Below are 21,630 nucleotides of genomic sequence, written 5' to 3'. Positions count from 1 at the left end.
GCGAATTCTTCGAATAAAATTTTATTCGAATGGTATCTCGAATAAAATATTTTACTCGTATAATGCCCTCGCGATAAATTCTTCGAATAAAATTTTATTCGAGCGGATACCTCGAGCAAAGTTTTCGAATAAAATTTTATTCGATGTACACGGAACTCTTTGCCGAAACCGGGAGATAAATGCAATTTGTTATAACAAAAAGGTGGGAGAGGAATTAGGCTTTTCGATAAACCTAAATGATAAGTAAAGAGTCCAAAGCAGACTAGAGGAAAAAAAAATCAGAAGAAAAAAATAGAATTATGCCTAAGGGAGCGAGATGACGCACAAAAAAATGTTTCAAAAATACATCGGGTCCATCGCCGATTTCGCGCGACTTTCCGCAGCCATTGCATATAATCCCGGCGCGGTGGATAAACACCGAATTATGGACTCGCGGCAGTTTCAGAGTAGCGCCACCCTGTGCGGATGGGTCCCGAAAAAAATTCGGGGAACGGAAGACAAAGGGATTGGTGGCCGTGGAAAACGCGAGACGGGATAATGTCGGCGAAAGTCTCGCGCCGAGCGAGACCGACTGGAAATTGAAAGGAAAACGGAGGCGTGCGGGGCCGGGCCACGGCTGCGAAGGGTTTGACGCGACGCGACGCGGCAGCGAGGGCCATCGAGTGCCGTCAGGAGATCACTGTAAACGAAACTAAACGGTACACTCGTTTCGAGCACGGCTCCCGACGTTCGTACGTCAATTATTTAAATGCCGTGTCGTCGAGGTGCTGCCTGGAAACGTTTCGAGCCGGTGGTGTCAGTCTCTCTCTCTCTCTCCCTCTCTCGCACTCACACAAACACTCTTCGCCTCTCTTACTCTGTCTCGCGCGCGCTCTCTCTCTCTCTCTCTCTCTCGCCGTCGACGATTGACACCGCGCCGCGCCGATTAATGATACATGAACCGCGCCTCTGTTAACACGACGTGAAAAGCGTTCATTTACCGGCGCGCGGAACAATTAATTGATCGGTGGAAGACAGCCGGCCGATCGACGCGTAGAAATAGCGCGCCGCGGAGCGGATTCGATGGAACGGCCGGGCGTTCGATCGACGAACCGGACTGGCCGGCCGGGTTAATCGAGAGCGTTGTAAAACGACACTTTGTTGCGGGATTAAGTGACGCGTGCATCACGGCTGCAAATTAACAGCGGCCGGCCAATTATTGTTGTCGACGACTCTATCGGAAAACCGCCGAAAATCGACGCTGCGGCCTTGGGAAAAATTCGCCCGCGCCGCGTCGACGATCTTTCAAGGGGGTTGTTTCCAACGTTTTTCCCGTTGCAAAACCGGACGGGCCTTTCTCGCTGGAAAATTAACGACACGTTCGACGAAGCATCCGGCCTGATTTTTAAGCAGCGTGCATCGTAATCTTTGTCCGCAAGTAACAATGTATTTACAGTCGATCATTTTGCGACAGCTTTTAACGGAGTTGTTCCGTCCGTTCGAAGATCGACGATTTTTCGGCGACAAATTAGTCGCATTTAGGGCGACAAAGGGCGAAGGGGCGTCCGGTTAACGAATAACAATGATAGTTTCGTCGGCGGGTTCAAGGCCGGTTTTCTGCGCGATCCGCGCGCGGTTCGAGTTGCGCGCGTAGTCGCAAAAATGCGGGGAAAGATATCCGAGAGCGTAATCAGTCGAGCGCAGTGTCTCTCGTTTCTGGTTTCTCGTTCGAACATCCATTTCGCAACCGGTCGGGCACCGTTCCCTTTGGAATTTCAAGTACGAAATAATTTAATCCTTCGTCTTTCCTTTATTCCTGGCGCGGCGGAGTAGAAAGGTTAAATAGATTAATTGCTTAGGTCGGATCGATCGAGTATGACAGGGTGGTTCTTTTTCTCCTCCTCTCTTTCTCTCTCACTCTCTCTCTCTCTCTCTCTCTCTCTCTCTCTCTCTCTCTCTCTCTCGCACTCGGCCCGCTCTCTCCTCCTATCCCTCGCCGTTCGGCGCCCCCCTCTCCCTCCCAGCCGGAGCTCGCGCTTTATTCTTTTTTTCCTGCGCCTGGAAATTGCTATCGCTTTGAGAATTAAACCTGGACTCGGTTCACTCGCTGCGAACGAACAAAAGGGAGTGGGGCGGCGGAGGAAACGGCGGGAAGGAACGACGCTGGCGGAGAAGAGGGGCGCGGGTGGCTCCGGTGTGAGAGGCCGAAGGGGGTGGCATGGTGGGGGATAGCCATAACGATGATGCTCGTTATTCGAAAAAAGAAAGAAGAAAATATATCGTTGCCGAGGACTGTGATGAACGAGAAAGCAGAAGGCCGCGCCTGATATCGTTTTTTCGCTTTAATAAATCCCTCCTTCCCTTACGCCCCCTCCCGTCCCCCTCCCGACGTCGTCCTATACCCAAACCCCGCGAGCTTTTTACTTCCTACGATTTTATTCCCGATGGCACTCGAACCTTAGGACCGTATATGTATGCTGCTCTGGACGCGGCGCGTGTATAGAAAATCCGGGAGCCCGGTGAAGCAAAGATAACAGCCCGTTGTGACGTCACACCGCGCAAAAGATGATCGGTCAAAATGGCTGACGCGGCATCGGGCATCGAATTCGAACCTCGGATGCTCGCGATCCACGCGATGTGCGAAAACAAACGGTCTCTATAATGATTATCTGTATGTATTGTTCTCTGGTTAGAGAACAATAGAGCTGAAGTAAATTGTAAGAAAATAATTACAGAAAATAATTGCACATTATATCGACATCTCGATGGATTTCTTTTAAAGAGGCACTGCGAGAAATTATGGTCCTCAAAATGCGCACATTTACCATCGCGGAGATGATTCTATCTTTGCTTCCCAGGGAAATTATCCGAGCCCTATGCGCGTGAAAATCTCGACGAAATTAAGTTTTCGATTTTCTTTCGTCGAAGAATCGGTATAAATCGGTATTATCGTTGCTCGTATAAACTAACAAAGGGCAGTTGCTTTCAGTGCTCCGTAAATCTAACGTTAAAAAGAGCGTGCACATGTATCGGCCGTTTTTGGTGTAAAACTGCTACGTTCGAGAACGTCGAATGTTAACAGCCCGTAACAAGATCGACCGATTTCAATGAAACTGCTTAACCGATTTCAATTGTAAGGTCTGTGAGACTGGAACGGCCGTCGTCGTCGTCGTCCGTGTGTCCGTGGCCTCGCTCGGGCCTCCTCGCCGGCTCGGCCAACAGCCGTCTAGGCGACCGAGTCGCGTTACAAAGCCCCTCGCAAGAAAAGAGCTGCCTTCTAATCAAAATTCCTTTCCGTAACGCGATAAGATACGCCGCGTCGTTCCGTAAACCCGTGCTGCCGGCCGAAAGCGTCGCGAGACCGGAAGCAGGCCGAAAGGAGTCTGCTTCGGTCTCTCCCTCTCCCTTCCCCCCCCCTCTCTCTCTTCGGGAATTATCAGCTCATGATAATTCGCGACCGATGATAGCGAAAGCCTCGAGACGGACGTACGAACGAGGACACTCGCCGTTCCGCGTCGAATTTTCAGCGCGTCGAATTTTCGGCGCGGCGAAAAACCCGTCGCAGAAAACCACGCTGATAACAAACCAACCAACCAACCAACCGACCGACCCTTAAATCGATCGCGACCCCGATGCTTCCCGCCGCGTCCAACGTAGTTTCACTTTCCCTTTCTCCCTTTCCCTGTAGGGCTTCCAGTTGACGCACCGAGCCACCGAGAGGGGTGGCCCGCAACGCGCTCCTCCGCCGCGACGAAATATAATCCCCCGAGAAGCTTCTTGCAGCCACTTCCGCCCGGAAGTCGAACGCACGCCGCGCCGGCAACAAGATACCGGAGTCGCGCGTTTTCAGCCCTTTTTTTTTTCTTCTTCCTACTCGTTTTTCGAACCGCGCCGAGTTCCGTTTTGTTATCCGGACGGTGCGTTTCTCGCGTGCAAAAATCCGGACTTCGAGTCCGTGCGAACTTCTGCCGATGTTTCTTTTTTCTACCAGTCCTTCGTTCGACTCGATTAATAAGGAAAATTGTTTAGTCGGAGAAACGATTTTTTATGGCGCAGTCTACACGCGATTCTGTTTTTCCACGGTAAACAATACGTTCCAGAAGAAACCGTGTAGAAAGCACGTAACAGGCTTGTGTTTGCCAAACGAACCGTGTCGTTTGAAGCGTTGATGAACGAATAAATAAATAAAACATATCGCGAATAGAAAAACAGGGGGTTGCTTCCGTGTCCTTAAAAATTTCTTTCGCGCGTGCGATCGTGCCCTGTTTATTTTATGGAAAGAAAGATAATCCAGTTCTTGAAGCAATATAAAGCAATATGCGAATTAAAAATGATCACGAGTTCGGCAATTAAAAATAGAAGCCAGTGTTAACGATTATTCGTCGTGGAATAGTTCCTTGGTCGCGTCGTGTATCGAATGAAATCGTGTAAAAAAGGAGATTGGATTTATTTCTCTGGACCGTGGTAACTAGAAACCGTGCGAAAACCACCGCGTAAAAACAGAATCGGTGTTACAGTAATTTCTCCCTGATTCGCGCTCGGATCGCGCACAAGAATGCGGCTTCCCGAAACATTTATCCTGGCGAATCCGTTCGGACGAAAGGGGACAACTGTCCTCCAAAATCCGATGCAATATTAGCGTCTCGATCCGGCACGGTGCCGGGAAGGTTAACGATCATCGGCGAGCCTCGCGTAAGAAGAACAACGTGTTCGAGCCCGAAGAACGAGGATCGGGAAATCTGTCGCGGTACGATCGAATAGGTACACGTCCGATCGTGGCCGGCCGCTTCCACTTCGGCCACGGACGCTTCTCCGGGGACTCTCGGATTCTCGCGTCTCGGAATCACCTGTGGACTCTTCTGTTCCGCGGCAATTACGCGCGCGACAGCCGGTGCCGAGAGACGGCTTCGAATTTAGTAAAAAGCGCGGAGGAAAGACGGAGGAAGCGGGGCGGTGGTGTCGGCAGGTGTTCCACGAGAGAGGACAGATCGTTCTACGAGGGCACACGGACGGCGCGTTTGCTTTTTTCGCGTGCACACGATCGTGTGTCCGGCTTGGCCGCGTTTAATACCTTATTCCGCGGCGAGCGGAAAGGAATAGCCGGAGCTGCGCGGGCGCGACAGAAACGCGCGCAGAGTGTAACGTTACAGACGGCCGTGCAGTGTTACATGGCCCGCGCGAGCTGCAGAACCTACGGGAGATCGCGGCCGCGCGGGTTCCCCGTGTAACACGAAACTGCGAGCGAGAGAGAGTTTCTCCTCGCGAAAGAGGACCGCGCTCTGCCCCGCGCCCCGATTAATCGGCCGCGGCGTCGCCACCCACCACACCCATCGATGATTAACGAGAGGCTGCCAATTAGTTGATCATCGGCCCTGTGTGTTTATGGGCCGTTGCAGAGAATTAGCGTCCGGGACGCGCGCGCGTCTTATCGTCGCGCGCGCTTCGCCCTCGCGATTCGGCAATTACGCGCGCGGAGGCCCCATGGAATATCCCACGCCGCCTCCCGCGCGCCGCCGCCGCCTCCTCCTCCTCCTCCTCCTCCTTCTCCTCTTCCTCCTTCGCCTCCTCCCGTTGCAGTCCTCTCTCGAAACGAAGAATCGATCCGGCGTGTTCGCGTCTCTCGGTTCGCTCCCCCTGAAAAAAGGAGAGGCAGAAGAATCGAAGAAAAAAAAAAGAAAAACGGAAGAGAAAGAGAGGAGTAGGCGGCGGAGGAGTAGGAGGAAGAGCCGCCGGCTGGCTGGCCCGGGTGGGAGCAGAAGCGGAGACAGAGACCGAGAGAAGCCGAGGGAGAGAGAAAGAACGATCGAAAGAGAGCGAGAAAGAGAGAGGGTGCACACGAGGGAGCGGGAGAAAGTATAGAGAACGAGGAAGCGAGAAGGTGCTCCTTCTCGAGGCAGCGCAAGATGGATTTCCGCGAAGTTCGAGCGGGCCTTAACTCGCGAAAAATGTCAAAGCGAGTAGAAGAATAGCTTGGCCGGCCGAGGCGGGCTGGAGAGGCGAATAACTGAAAAGGGGTGGCCAGAGAGGCGGGTGCTTCGAAGGCGAAGCATCATCGTGCTCGTCGGCTGGTCGTCGTCGTCGTGTCGTAGAGATACGTGTGCCGGTAGTGTCCGTCCGCGTCGCGTCGCCTCGCGTCGCGTCGCGCGTATACGTGTATCCGCGTACTTAAGATCCAAAAGCGCGGCGCGGTGCAGGGGAGCGAGGGGGTTCGGGCCGGCGCGGCGCGGCGCGGCGCGGCGAGGGAGCTAGACTCCGCGGGGAAGAAAACGAAGCAGCGGGGGCGAAGACGCGGGGGAACGGGCGGCTGATTGTATGACGGAGGGGTATCGCGGCTGGAGGGGATGATTGTCAAAACAGGGCTGCAAGACGCTACGAAAAATGTTCGTATTTATGGCACTATTTCCGCTGCTCTTCGAGCCGCCACCCCTCCACCTTCTCCGCTCTCTCGCTCACCCCTCCTTGTCTCTCGCCTCGCGAACACCCACCACCGGCCCGCGCGCCGTTTCTTTTTTACTTCCTCCCTTCTGCCATCGTTTTCCAGAGTGCGCGCGGTCGTTCTTACTTTTCTTGCCTTTTCTCTTCTCTTCTCTTCTCTTCTCTTCTCCGCTCCTCTCCTCTCCTCTCCTCATCGCGCCGCTCCTCTCCTCTCTCTCTCTCTCTCTCTCTCTCTCTCTCCTCGCGCCGGAACACCCCCACCATCCTGTCTTCCCGCGCCTCGCTTCTCCCACCGCCCCCCTATTATATCGTGTATTTTACCCTTTCTTCGGCCGCGGTCCCCACCACGGACCGATCCCCCCACCGAAGCGGCCTCTCGTCGGCGGGAGTTCTGTTCTGCTTTGCCCCCTTTCCTCCACCGCCGCCTCCGCCGCTGCCTCTTCCTCCTCCTGTTGCGGCCCCTTCTATCTCCGCGGCGCCACTTTAATGTTACATTAATAAAAAGCAACAATCAATATCTTCCCCGTAAAAAATTTTAATCTATAACAGAGAGAATTCCGCGGCCCCTCCCGCCACTCCTACCACCCCGGTCTCTCCCGCGTTCTTCCTCGATCCTCTCTTCCTCTATCCCTCTATCCTGGCCGCTCCGTTCTCTTTTTCTCTCTCTCTCTCTTTCTCTCTGTCCCGCGAGCTCTCTGCCACCTCGCTCGCTCTCGCTCTCTCTCTCTCTCCGGTCTGCCTCCCGCCCTCTTGAGGAAAGCGCCGCTACGAATCGTGGCGAGCCCTCAGTATCGTATCTAGGCTCTACGAGCACCCCGTACACGCCGCGTAGAGCCAGCGACGCGCGAACCGCTCTCTCTCTGCGTGTTGTCATTTCACTTTTCACGCCGGGCCGCGGGTTACGCAGCCACGCGAGAACCAACCTCACCCGCCGGGCCGCCCTTCGCGCCCTGTCGCTGCACGTGCCCTTTTCTCGCGCCCTTTCGAGCGCGCCTCTCCCTTCGCACCGCCGCACCGCACCGCCCGACTCGCCCACCGGCCTCTCTGCTGTGAGTTTCTTTCTCCGCTTCCAGTGACTTCGACTCCTCTGTCTTTCTTTCTATCTCTATTGTACTCTTTCTCTTCCGCTCTTTGCTCTCTCTCTCTCTCTTTCTCTCTCTTTCTCTCTTTTTCTCCGAAACAACAAGCGTGACGCTGGGTGCCGTATAGCGACAAATCCGGCCGATCAACGCGGCCAAAAAACAACCAAGGATAATCTATGGTCGCACGCGTCGTCGATTCGCTACCATAAGACGATGCGTTTTGTTTGCTCCTCGTCGCGCTGGTCGTCAACGATTCCGCCGTTGTGCACGTCGTCTGCCAGGACACGGCGCGACGCGGACAAACAAATGTTGCATCGCGTGGTCCTGTAATCGCGTTCAACCAGCGACCATAAGTTGTCCTATGCTACTCTCATCTCGGATTCCCATAAACCGGCTGCGACGCGGCGTTCCACGACCGACGATTGTGCCTCGACGGCACACGGAAGTGCCGAAAACTGTGATCCGTTCGTGTTTTCGGGGAAGCGAGCCTATCTCTCTCTCGCTCTCTCTCTCTCTCTTCGGATCGGTCACGCGCCACCGACCGATCGACCGATGAATAGCGTGCATTGTTCCGATCGTTTCGCGTGCATCCGCGCTCGCGACGGCGCTCGCGAACGGTAACGGAACAGAAAATTTACTACGATCTCCGTGGACCGTGAAACTTCTCCGGATGGCACGAGAAGAAGCAGGGGGTGCGGAGAGGGCGCACAGCGAGGTGAAACGACGAAAGTTGCGTCAAAATCGAAGACAAGATCAAGAAGAACTTCCCGGCAGAAGTTCGACGAAGCGATGACAGTTTCTTGCGGAGAGAACATTTTTCAATACCGAGAATTTATGTTAACTTTTTGAAGCGCGTTGCAAGAAAATTGTGACTTCACAATTCGTTCCAATGCACAGTGTGTGTGTGCGCGCGCGACACACGTTGTACATTATTAGATTTTGACGCGCCGATTTCGAATCCATTCGGTGGAGAATTAATTTCTTTAACGTTCGTGGATTCTGGAAGGAAAATCGATTCGAGTGAAACGAAATCGCGAGAGCTTTTTGAGTCGGTTCGACGACTTTCCGACTACTTCGCGAGCATCGCGACGACATTGGCGACTTCGTAGATCAATTTCGCGACCGTTCTTCTCCGCGAAACGGTCGCGCTATCGGAGTGTTCCGAGTTCTAGAGAATTTGTTCGAGCCTCCGTCCGATTTCTACGAAGCGTTCTCTGATTTTGCCCCCGGGACCCGATCGTTCGGCCCCGCCGCGGGGCGTGTCGGGGCATCGTCGTTGCAGCGAGAAGCAGATCGGTGTTGCGGGTTCGCCGCAGCGGCGAAACGATCGCTGACCCCTGGTTATCGTGTTCGTCGAATTGTTTTTCCGCGAACGCGTCTCCCGCGGCAATGTTAATCTGAGGGGGTGTGACGGGCCGCGGACGATCCGCGAGGCGAGCGCGAGAAGAAGATCGGGCAACGTCTGAAATACCACGATCGCTAGACCGATTCCACGGTCGGTGTATACGTAGCCTCGGAGGCCACGAGCTCCTCGACCTGCGTGTTTCTTCCCGGACAAAAGGGTACGAGTGTAGAGCGAGAGAAGACGCGGCGAGCGAAAAAGACGCGATCCGCGGGGCTTGCGGGGAGAGACGCGGTAGAGTGGCATAGAGAGAGAGAGAGAAACGGAGAGAATCGGAGAGAGCGAGAGAGCGAGAAAGAGAGAGCAAGGAGGGACAGCGCGGGAGGAGAAGGAGGGGAGAAAGACGGAAATCGTGAAAGAGCGAGAACGGAAAAGGGAAGGGGGAAACAGCGGTCTCGCGCATCTCTGCGCGCGACGAAGGCAGCCAGCCGAGCTTCTTCGGACCTGAAAGAGACTATAGTCGACTATTCGAACTTGTACACTATGTTTTATAGCGCATCTCGCCGTTGACTCCGGGACAGGCCGCACAGTGTCGTTCTCCGTCTCGGTTTTCCACGCGCTTTCTCGCGCCGCGATAGATTACACCGTGAGAGAGTCTGCTCCTGATATTCTGTCTTTTCGACACGCGCGTGAATCCGAGAGAGAAAGAGACCCGGTGACGGACGCACACACGGAGAAAGAGAGAGCGAGAGAGAGAGAGAGAGAGAGCGCGCGAAAGAGAAAGGGAGACAGAGGAGAGGCATCATCGGAGACGCGACAGTTCGAACGCGAGCGCGATCGAGACCAGTCGAATGTCTCCGTTCGATCCGCGTGGCGGACTCGCGAGCTACGTCGCAACGAGCATCGGCTTTTTTACGCGCGTGCTTTCGTAGAAAGTTCTTCGGGAGGTTGTGCCAAGTGTGTCGAAACACCCGACTGTTTCCTTTGTAGTGCGGATCACGCTTGTGCCGAGCACCACGCTGCCGCTGTCGCAGCCGCAGCCGCAACCGCAACCAACGCCGACAACGCCAACGCCGACGCCGCAGTCGCCGCCGCAGCCGCAGCCGCGTGACTAAAAAGTGATTCACGTCCGGGGACCTGGGAGGTCGCGTTGATTCATCGTCTTCGCGGGAAGAGCGAGAGGCGGGGAGAGAGAGAGAGAGAGACAGAGAGAGAAAGAGAGAGCACACAGGTCGTCGCAAACAACACGTACGTAATCATCGCATTCCCGTATTCTCGATTAAAAAAACTCCTAGCCGGGCTAAAGGAACACAGGGCCGGCACCAGGACACCGATGCGTCGGCCCGGCCCGTTCAACGAACCGTTTACCCGATCCTCCGACGCGACGACCCAGATCCATGGATCGCGCGAGGCGACGCGACGCGACGCGACGCTACGCGAACGTGAAACTCTCTCGCGTCCCGTCGACCGGATGACATTGCATCGCCGGATCCCATCGCCCCTGGCCGTGCCACGCGTAGGTCAGGTTGGAAACCTGTGCGAACGTTTCCGCGACGCATGTTCGTTCCTCTTTCGCCGGCGATGATGTTGGTGTCCCTCGTGTGCGCGACGAGGACCCCGGCACGGTCTAGACCGGGACGAACTTCGTGAATAACACTTTGTCGGTGTGCACGGTGCGACGGAGATAGGCGCGTAGATTGATAGAGAGGGAGAGCGAGAGAGAGAGGCGCTCGGACGGATGTAAACGCGAGCCGGTCAGAGAAGGAAAGGGAAACGCGGCTGCCTCGCCGAGGAAAAAGAGCGAGCGAGAAAGGGAGTAAAAGAGTAAGGGCGAGGGAGTGAGAGAGTGAGAGAGAGAGAGAGAGAGAGAGAGAGAGAGAGAGAGAGAAGGAGAGAGGAAAGGAGAGCACGCGGCATGGTCGTAGCGTGGCTGGCAGCGTCGGAGTTCGTACGGGTGACTGAATGGAATGAGTAGTCCGTGTGAGACGCGGGAGGGATGCGGCTTCGACCAATCGAATCCGGAGTTTTGTCAGGGGCGCGAACGGAGGGGGCCAAGCCGAACGTGGAAGGGAGCCGAGCTGACAGACCTACACACGTGCGTTCTGCAACCTACGCTACGCGTACGCTGGTTGCGTTCACGCAGCAACTCGCAGCACGCTCGGTGTGCCACTCGGTGCGTCCCGTCGCGGCGATGCCTCGGGATCGATCGTATCGCTCGCCGATACTCGATCAATGGAGCTCTCCCGGCTCGATCCGGCTCGATTATCTTTCCAGGGATCTTCGAATCGACGGCTCGATTCGTCGTCGCGCGCCTCGGTTTAGCGAGCGCCGACTCGACTCGGCCGTTCCGGTTCCGCGCGTCCGCCGCTCTGTCGAAAGGAGAGGACCGGCCGAGGGATTGGCTCGTTGGCTCGAGAGTTCGTCGATCCCATCGCTGGCACCGCGTGGTGCGTGGCGTGGCGTGGCGTGGCGTGGCGTGGCATGGCTCATGCACGCACACACGCGGCACCCTTGTTTATTCTGTCAGCTCGCGCGTACGTGCCGCTCGTGGAAAACCAGCTGTGCGAATCGATCGGACGAAGATTCGATTTTTCGCCACCGCTTCGCGATCCTACGCGCTGATAACCGTACACACGTGACCTGCCAGCTACCGGGCTCTGTTTGCCAGCTCGCGCGCCTCGCCTCGCCTCGCCTCGTCTCGCCTCGTCGTCGCGACGCGGGGACATTTTCTGCTCCCAGCTTAAATGCCAGCCCCTTCCGTGCCCCCCGTCCTTGCCCGGTCAACCAGCCGATGCTTTCTCTCTTTCTCCATTCCTGAAACATCGTTTCGACCGTGCCGCGTGCACGGTTCGATACCGAGTAAAAAAGTAAGTCGAAAACGAGGAGCAACGTTTTCTCGTTCGAGGCTCCGTTTTCGAGGAAACCGTGCCGGAGGATGCGCGCCGGGCTCGCTCGGCTCGCATTTGCTACCGCGCGAAGTAGAATTAATAGTGGTATATGTATGTCATGACCAGACGCGCCACTTTGCTTCCTCTATTCGGTAGCATTATTTTTTCGACCTAGTTCGTCGCGAAAACGGAGCCTCCGATGAAAAGAGAATTCATTCTACATTTTCTACTTATCTTTCGACGCGGAATCGGCGCCCATCCGGTTGTACAACCAGTTACACGACACCCTGTATAACGTTGCAATTATTTCTCGTTCTCGAGACGCGGGAACGTTCGACCTAGATCACCGCTTCGAATCAGGATACTACTCTTTTCTACTTCCTCTTTTCTTCTCTTTTCTTTTCTTTCTTCAACACGTTGCGCAAACTGCCGCGGAGCGATTCTACGCGCAGGATTTCGTAAGGGAAAACGAATCGCAGTCTGTTTTTTAGGTTGCCGCGCGCGCGCTCCGTTTTCGACGAAACTCGAGAGTACCGAAGGCGGCCCCGCGTTGTTCTCGTCCGTGTTCTAAGAGCGAGAGAAGTAGATCCGGTAGCCTATGATCAGACGCGCCAAGCCGATCCACGGTTCTACCAGCGACAAATAGCGCGCTCGGTAATCTTTGAACTCGATTATCTCGAAAACGAAGCGCGTCCGACGAGGCAGTGTTTTTTCCTGTTTACCTCCCGAGATCGTCTCGGACTTGAAATCGATGCGAAACGAACGATGGGTTAAAAAGTGCGAGATTCTATACCCGGATGATCCAGAGAGGAATTTAGAGGTTCGGAATTTAAAGGCTCGGAATTTATTTACGTGAACGGGTTCTCAACGGGTTCTTTAGCGTAACAAAAATATAGAAGGAAATTCTCAATAATCGACGCTGAAATTCTCCACGAAAATGGACAATTTTTGGAAGAGAAAATCTAAGCGCAAATTACAGGAAAATTACCGTGTTCACTGTACACGGTTTTCTGCGAACACTCCTCGACTTATTTACCGTATCGCCGAAAATTCTACCGAAACGGCTGAATCGGCTATAGTTGCTTCCACGAAACCTTTCATATCTTGGCAAAGAACGACGTCTTATGGCAATCCAGGAACTATTCCGAGCCGAAACGTGACGAACGAGATAGGAGATTCGCGTTTCGTCGCTGCGGAATCGGCCCAACGATGCATATCGATACACTCGATCCTAATCACGTGCGGTGGTAATGGTTCATGAATACTAATTGCCCGGATTGCGCACTTTTCGTCTTTTTTGCGAGCAGGTTTTATAGATCCGCGAATGGGACACGAGGCAGCGACTGCTGCTGCTGCTGCTGCTGGAAAAAAAGAAGCTCGTGTCGAAACAAACGCGAATAGAGGAGCACCGGTAAGCGAGCTTATTATCCGGACGGTAATATTGTACAAGTTTTGAGGCGACGGAAACCTACTCATCCACTTTTTTCGCTGTTCCGCGAGTTGTTGGATTAACTAGATCGCGTGATTCTCGCAACAAAGTTCCACGGGTATAGACACAGTTTGTGTAACTAACTTCCAGAAGAAGAAGAAGAAGAGGCGGAGGAAGGTTCGGCGAGCTATTATTGGGTCGCTGGGAAAGAAGTATCGGTTTTTCGGTGAACTGCCGAGACAACTTATCATTCCTCCAGACTACGGGGCCATTCTTCTTCGTTACCATTCTGCTCCCGTTCGCAATTCGATTCGTTAAACATCGTACCGTTTGGTCCGACCGGGACGGTTGCGTTCAACGGCACGACCGGACGAGCTTCGAAACGGCTCGCGCACCAACTTTCGCGGATAGTTGTTCTGGCGTTGATACATTGGCTCGGCCCCACGAGTTCCTCGGCTTTCAATTTCGATTGAAATTTTCCCGCGCAACGCGCGATCGCGTCGACGATCCCGTCGTCTCGCTCGTCGCTCGTTCGATCAAAGCGACTAATTTTTTTGAAAACCACGCAGCGACTACGAGCGCGATCGAATTCGTAACAAAGCGAAATTCGTCTTTCACGGTGTACGATAATAATTTATCGACGGGAGGAAACCCTTTGTTTCTCGCGCAGCGTACAAAAGTACGACGAACAAGATAGAAAAGAAAAACGAACAAACGAGGAAATAATAAAGGAACGAAGAAGCGCGGAATTCGCGACAGATCGATCAGCTTTGGCGAGCGGCGCGGGCGAGAATAAGCGATCGCGGGGGACAGGAAAAAGTCAAAGGTACCGAATGAAATTTAAATCGAAATTAAGATCGCACGAGCTGCCGGCCCGACCTATTAATTATCCGTCGACGGGACACCGCGGTTTTATTTGGAAGGTCCCGAAGCGGAAGACGTGAATGGGGAAAACTGGAGCGCAAAGACGCGCGCGCGTCGGTCCGCGCGAATTTTTAGACCGACTGGAAAGGTCGTGGAACTGAACTGGAGCGGTTCTATTCTGGGCGGCGTTTGACGGCGATCGTTGTTATCCTCGTTAAGCACGGGCAGCCCGGTGGCCGCGGGTAAAAGTGTAAAAGCCACGGGTCATCCGGGCGAGGCAGAGAGCCAGCCGCCGCCGGGACAGAAGAGGGCGAGGCTCTGGATATCTCCGGAGGAATGCTCCGGCGGATCGTAGAACCCGAACCCGAACCCATCCCGCTGGCATCCCCGTGGTGCCCGAAAACCTGTTGCATTTTAAACGGCGCGTGCAGCAGCCGAGGCTGCCGATTCTTTGGAAATCCGGCGTCGACGAGAGAGAGAGAGAGAGCTGACGCTGGTCTCTCCCCGCGTTGCCTCGCGCCGCGTCGCCTCGCGTCGCCTCGCCCCGAGAAAATCTGTTTTGCCGTGTTGACGTCACGCGTCGCTCCGCCGTCCGACGTTTTTATCGGCTACAATGATTAACTTACCAACGATGAATATGCAAACGAGTCGCGTATGCAACGAACGCATGCACCGCTCCTAACGAGGTGTAATCCCGCGTAATCCAGCAGACGAAACGAGCGCCTCCCATAATCGAAACCCTCGAGCGGTGTCATAATTCTTCCGGCGGCCGTCCGGCTTCTTTTTTCCGCCGAGAGTTCTTGCCGTGGCCCTGGTTTTTCCCCGCGCGCGCGCGCGCGCGAAAAAAATCTCTTAACTAGGCTCTTCTCGCAACCGTCGGCGAGAAGAAGGTTCCACGAAGACAGAAACCTGGTTATAGAAGCGCTCCTCGCTGCTGCTGCTGCTGCTGCTCTCTCTCCGGCTGCGGTCTATAACCTAACGGGTTATAGTCGCCGGCCTGCGACTCGGCCGGGGCTGCATTTCAATGATTTTTAACGTTTCGTCTCGGCGCCCCGAGATTCGCCGAGTCGTTTATTTGGCGAACGACGCTCGCTCTCGGGGATTATACCGGATCCTTCGCGATTGGAATTTCTTAGTAATTTTTCGTCTCGTTCCACTTTTTTCTCCTTTCCTGTACCCGGGGAGGAACCCTTTCGCACGAACCAAGGCAACACGCGCACGGAAAAAAGGAATACGTTCGCGGCGAGAAAATATTATCGCTTCCGAAGATCGGCTAAACGATTGTCGGACAATACGCTGCAACGATACCTTCAGACTCGATGGTTAACGAGAAAAAGATCGTTAAACGAGCCGCTGAAAAAATTGATGAATAAAGTTCTAATCGATCGTGAGCGCGTTCGTCACCGCGTTTACACGGATGATGTTGACTCTTCGATGAGTTCGCAACGGATTCAGAATGGGTTCAGAACGGGTTCACAACGAATTCAGAACGGGTTCACATCGGATCAGAATGGGTTCACAATGGGTTCAGAATGGGTTCACAATGGACTCACACACAGAATGGATTCACAATAGATTCAGAATGGGTTCACAATGAATTCACAATGAATTCAGAATTGATTCCGAATGGGTTCACAATGAATTCACAATGAATTCAGAATTGATTCGGAATTGGTTCAAAATCAATTCATAATGAATTCAGAATGGGTTCACAATGAATTCAGAATGGGTTTACAATGAATTCAGAATGGGTTCACAATGGATTCACAATGAGTTCATAATGAATTCAGAATGGGTCCACAATGGATTCACAATGGATTCACAATGGATTCACAATGAATTCAGAATGGGTTCACAATGGAGATTCAGAATGGGTTCACAATGAATTCAGAATGGGTTCACAATGGATTCACAATGAGTTCATAATGAATTCAGAATGGGTCCACAATGGATTCACAATGGATTCACAATGGATTCACAATGAATTCAGAATGGGTTCACAATGGAGATTCAGAATGGGTTCACAATGAATTCAGAATGGGTTCACAATGGATTCAGAATGGGTTCCCATATTTCCCAGCGGATAGCAAAAGAGCACGCGCATCCCCGTTTACCAAGAGCGCGTTTCCAATCGAAAATTCTAATCCAAAGGAAAATTCTGCTCCGTCTCGCATCGAACACCTTAATAACCCCCCACCCTCGTGGAACTACCGACAGCGTGCATTCGCGTTTTTTTCCGGAATTCGATGATCGCAGGCCGAGTGCGACCGGCAGCGGAACGAGCGCGACATCATTATCTTTTTTATCCGAGCGGTAACGAGACAAATGCAGCGAACGACGAGTGACCTTAGACCCGCGGCATAAAGATTAGCATTTAGAAGAGAATATGGAGCGTTTTAGCCTGGCAGTCGGCGACGGGTCAAGGATCGAGAGCCCGGCACTTCCAGACCCGTAAGGAATTGTTCTCTCGGGTGTTCCTCGGCTGATATGGATTATCCGAGGCGATCCGGGGGGAGGAGGGGGGAGGGATAGGGACCGGGGTCCGTGTTCGCGCGCGTAGCGGCGGGGTCGAAAAGAGGAGTGTTTCACGCAGAACTGCATATAAGACATCGGCGAATGGTGGAGGAGCGAGAGTCGATCGATCTCGAAGAGTTCATCCGTTGAACTATAGTCGCAAACAGCGCGTCGACGGCCTGCGCCGGACGCGTGCACGGTTTGCGCCGTGGCTCGCACAGATGGTTGACACGAATAACGCGGCCGGAATACGGCGCTCGGCGGAACGCGCTCCTCCGTTTCATAGAATATTAAGCGGAATCCGAGCGGCCAGGCGGGCCTCGGCGGCTTTTTTTTCTCCGCGTTCGACCGATCCCAGACACGCGTTTCCGTGTTCCGCGGAATCTTTCTGGATCGATACCCGGTCGCCTCCTCCCCCGCCGAAAGAGGAAGAAGGGGAGGCGGCACCGGCGGCGCATAAACAAACGCTTATGCATGCTTATTAAATAATTCTGGATGCGCACGCGACTCGACGCTGCTCGACGCTGCACACGGCGATGCGTCCGCCCCCCGATCGACGCCGTTTACGTTGCCGGTGCGCGATTTAAAAAGAACGCCGTGCCTGCCAACCCGGCGCTCATTGTAACGCGTAACGGCCGCTACAGGCCGCCTCTTTCTTATTTATAACGTGTCAATAGCGTATCGCGTTACTTCCGGCTGTTAACACCGATCAATAGCGTGTCTTACTTTCACGAGCTTCGAGTCCGTTCCCGCGCACGCTTCGGCCTCGAATGAGCGTTCCTCAATGAGCTCCCTCGCACCAGCCCCGCTCTCTCTTTCCGTCGATCCTTTTACATTTTTTTTTCTTTTTTTATCCCAACCACTTAATTATTTTTAAACGATTCTTAACGACCGCCGAAACCTCTCGAGATTCTTACGAGTTCTCTGACTCTGCTCGAGGAGTCGACACTGTGACATTACGCGTTTCACCTACGTAACAGAAAATAGTCTAGGAAATAGTAGACTCTCAGGGGATAAGGACTGTTTGGGTCGGACAGGTGGTAGAATTGTTCTCTCCGGCATTGTACTATTCTATTGTACTGTTCTACTACGACATTCTGCTATTACTATATACGGTGCTATAATCGACGCTGCACAAAAATGGACAATTTTTCGAAAAGGAGATACAATTGTTCGAACCTCGCGAACCTCGTTTTTACAGCTACCGATTGTTGTTTACAACTATAAAAACGGGTCGCAAGCCTCGATTAATCGTATCTCCTCTTCGCAGATTGTCCATTTTTGTGTACGATCTAATCTGCTCCTCGATTGATTTACCGCGCCACCGAAAATTCTATCGGAACAATCAAATTCTACACGGTTCTACGAAACTCCGGTCTTCGCGAAGAACGACGTCTTATGGCAATCCAGGAAGCATTCGAGCCGAAATAAAACGAGCTAGAAAACGATCGAGCGGAATGCGTACGAACTTTGGAGAACGAAGAATCCGACGATTCCAGGGAGAACAGCATACATACGAAATGTTTCAGATATTCGCGAGAATACTCGAACAATTGAATCTACGGTTCATGCGAAGAATATCCTACGAACGAATGTCGACGGATAGATTAATTTTCGAGTTACAAGCGAAACAAAAGAAACGTGTCCTAGAAAACTGGAGCAAGGTTGCGAATCCGTAGGGGATGCACGAGGTGTGGACAGGTCGTACAAAAGAGGATAATCTTGGCCTCGAGGGGGGCGAGGAACGCCGGCCGGCGGGTCTAGACGGTCCCCCAGCTGTGCACGAAACGACTCGATCGGGTAAGCGGCGACCCGGTTCGACGCGAGATCGCCGGGAGAACCCTAAAGCACACTTCCGCCGCCATTAAGACCGAGCCTCGGGCACGAAGTTCGCAGCCACGGAATGTCTGGCGCGTCGGACCGCGCCGCCGGAAGTTCCCGCACTCTTTCCCGCTCTCTCGAGCTTTGAACTCGGGCCGCGGCGGGCTCGGGCACGGGCACGGGTTGGTACCAGGGGGGCGAAGGGAGCGCGTGGCTCGCCCGGTACGCGATACTCGCGAGATTCTGAGGAGGAAGAACGGCTCGGGGTCGGACGCGGCCCGAGGAGAAAGAGGAGCACAAGAGAGGAGTCGGGCTGTGGCGCGGCTTGCTAGCTAGCTGGCTAGCTCGGAGACAGCGACGGGCTGGCCCGAGGACGTAGGACGTGGCCTAGTCCGCGTCCCCGAGGGGATGAAGATGTCGCACCGGTGTGACGGGAGCACACGGCCGCGCGTATTTTTGTAATACCACAGGCCATTTTATATTTGGACGAAGCCAGATCTTCCTGTTCTGAACGTCATTGAAATCGTAATGAGGGTTCGCGCGCATAAATAGAGACCGCCTTTTCCGACCGGTCTGCCATGTGTCCTTATTGTCTCGCTCCCCTACCGGCGGGGATCCCCCTCGCGCGCGTACCAACCACCGCCCCGCCGGCTACGGAATTAGTATCGGCCGGAGGCCGTGTTTCGCGGAGGAACAGAGCAGCGTTCCCTGTTCGTTCCCTGTCTAACCGGGAGGTTAGAGGTTGGCGGGGATCTAGATCGAGAGATCTCTCTTTCGCGGATGGCTGGCGAACCTCGCGGTTAGGTAGCCGACGCGACGCGTATCCCGATGCGCGCATCCCGTTGCCGGTGTACGCCCGGCAAAACACCATAGAAGAGCCACAGGACAACGAGAGGAGAGTTAGAACGACGGTAGGAGGCGGTGGAGACGAAGACGGAGGAGCAGGACGCAACGATGGTGGTGGCGGGTTGTCGTGGTGGTGGTGGTGGTGGCGGCGGCGGCGGCGGCGGCGGCGCCGACGATGGTGGAGGATGGGAGATTTTACAAAAAGCCAGGCAGAGCGGCCCCTTTCGTCGCGCGGCCGCTAGACGGGCGGGGGTGGGCGCGGGTGCGACGCGGGGGCTCGGAGAGAGGGCGGACGACCTCGACGATGATACGACAAAAAATCAGATGCACGGCCATTGGCTGTTCTCAATTCGAATTATTGGCTTCCCCGGTCGCCGTTCGTCAGAGCCTCCCCGACCTTCTCGATACTCTCTTTCTCTCTCTTTTCCCCTGTTCTCTTTTCCTCCGGCCTCTCCTACCACTTTCCCGTTCGCCACCGCCGCCGACACCGCCACCGCCATCTCCTCCGTCGAGCCTCCACCCGCTCTCTCCCCCTTCGGGAATGGGCGCCGGCGAGAAGGGCCGAAAAAACTTCGAAAAAAAATCCAATTTCGTTGCCATGGTGACCGGCGTGCGTTGACTTTGATAAAGATCCCCCGAACGAGCCGCCTCCGCTTCCCTCCTCTCTCTCTCTCTCTCTCTCTCTCTCTCTCTCTCTCTTTCTCTCTATCTCTCGCTCTCTCTCTCCCTGTGCCTCCTCCGCCTCGTTCCTCCTCGTCCTCTTCATCCTCCACCACCTCCTCCGCGGCTGCTCCGCGTCTCATCCTCCTTCTCCTCCACCTCCTGGCCTGCCTCCTCGTCCTCCTCATCCTCCTCGTCCGCCTCACCTTCCTCCTCCGACTGCTGACTCCGGTTGGTACCCTTCGCCACGACGCCCCGTCGCTTTCGCAGTTCCTCCGATTGTACGCACGCTCTTTTCTACCCGCGGTGGCCCCGCGCGCTCTCTTCCTGTGTTGTCTCCCTTCGTGTTTTGTGTGGCCGAGCTTGCTCCACGCCGCTCCAACACCGCCGTCGGACGAGCACACAGGGGACACTGCCGGACAGGGGGCAACCGTTGCCGCGGTTTTCGGTTGACCCATATCGACGGAGAGACACCTTGGTCCATCCGGTCGCCGGACTCGTCCAGTCGTTCGATCGTCGACGATCTCGTGGGTCCAGGATTTCTAAAAATTCGTTTACAATTAGAGAAAATTCTCCCTAATTTTCCTTCAGCTTGTAAACAAAGATTGACAATTTGGGAAGAGCTGGTGCGATTATTCGAGCATCGCGGCTCGTTTTTGCGGTTGCCGATTGTCAATAATTCTAGAAACATGGCGCATTTTCGTTTGCAAGCCGAAGGAAATTAGGGAGAATTTACTGCGTTGCAAAGATACTTACATTTATGGGTCCTCTATTCGATATATGCGCGACCTGCGGTAAACATTAATAACGATAACGTTCGTTCAAGATTCAAAAAAAGGACCTTATCGTTACTTTTCTAAACTAAGTTATGAAACAGCTGATTTTAATGCTCCGTGAATCGACTGTTAATCCCAGGACAAAGCACCCCTGGCGAACTATACCAGAAGTATAGTCACAAGTATAGCCATTCGAGATCACAGGAGTGGAGAGACGAAGTCGTCTCCATCTTTCCTCCTAACACCGAACAGCGATCGGTCCTCGTTGCACCGAATGCAAAGTCGCATTCCGCAGCTCGCGACTGCGACCCTTTTTCGTTCAATTAGAACCCCGCCTCGCCGTCTCTCTTTCCCCCTCTCTCCCTCTCTCTCGCTGTCTCGGACTGGAAACGGTTCCATTTCGAAGAAAAACGCCCGGTGTCCCCGGTCGCGGCGGACCATAAAGGCGACGCCTATGTCTAGATGCAGCATAAATTGCTCTCCCGGTGATACACAACGTCCCGGGAAACGCAGTTACGCCCCGGACTTTCGAATCTCTTTCAGACGCTTAGTCACGCCGGACGCTTTAAAACGCGACGCTTATTGAGCCGATCGACTGCACTTAATGCCCGGCCGGATTGGCAACGTTATCGCCCGCCGACAGACAACGACGCCTATGGCGGACCCCGCAACATCGCATTCCGAGATAATATAAATCGTACCTACGATATGCATTATGGTAGATGGACGGCACACTCGGCCGCTCCAAATGTGCTCTAGACACTTCAGACGTCTGCCTCTGTGTACAGGGTGTTCCGAAAGTAACCGGCCCCCTCGCGAACCGCTCTGGCCTTTCGACGCGTACTCGATGCTGCCGTGTGCTCCCCGACTCAACTGTAATCAGAACATTTAATTTAATTCGATGCAATTTCATTTAACTCAATTTAATTTGTTTGTACATATGTATGTATATAATCATTTTATTATTCATCTCCATCTTATAGATCGTACAACA

The 21,630-nt window shown here is 54.0% G+C and overlaps 1 protein-coding gene across 5 annotated transcripts in view; it reads left to right on the top strand.

The window, feature by feature from the left end:
- LOC117222139 (uncharacterized) overlaps nt 1–21,630 on the top strand; it is a 152,987-nt gene that overhangs the window by 27,183 nt on the left and 104,174 nt on the right. For 3 of the 5 annotated variants that reach the window (XR_004490626.2, XM_076520383.1, XM_033473658.2), the window contains exon 2: nt 9,829–10,086. The exons of 1 other annotated variant lie outside the window; for it this stretch is intronic. The gene's annotated coding sequence lies outside the window, so the exon portion shown is untranslated. Of the gene's footprint in view, nt 1–7,216; nt 7,464–9,828; nt 10,087–21,630 lie in introns of those variants that run through there. One more of the 5 variants, XM_033473660.2, reaches the window with a different exon arrangement.

The sequence above is a fragment of the Megalopta genalis genome, chromosome 3, assembly GCF_051020955.1.
Source record: "Megalopta genalis isolate 19385.01 chromosome 3, iyMegGena1_principal, whole genome shotgun sequence".
NCBI classification, from domain to species: Eukaryota; Metazoa; Arthropoda; class Insecta; order Hymenoptera; family Halictidae; genus Megalopta; species Megalopta genalis.
Note: the sequence above shows the minus strand (reverse complement) of the source record. Positions and strands in the feature narration are given on the sequence as shown.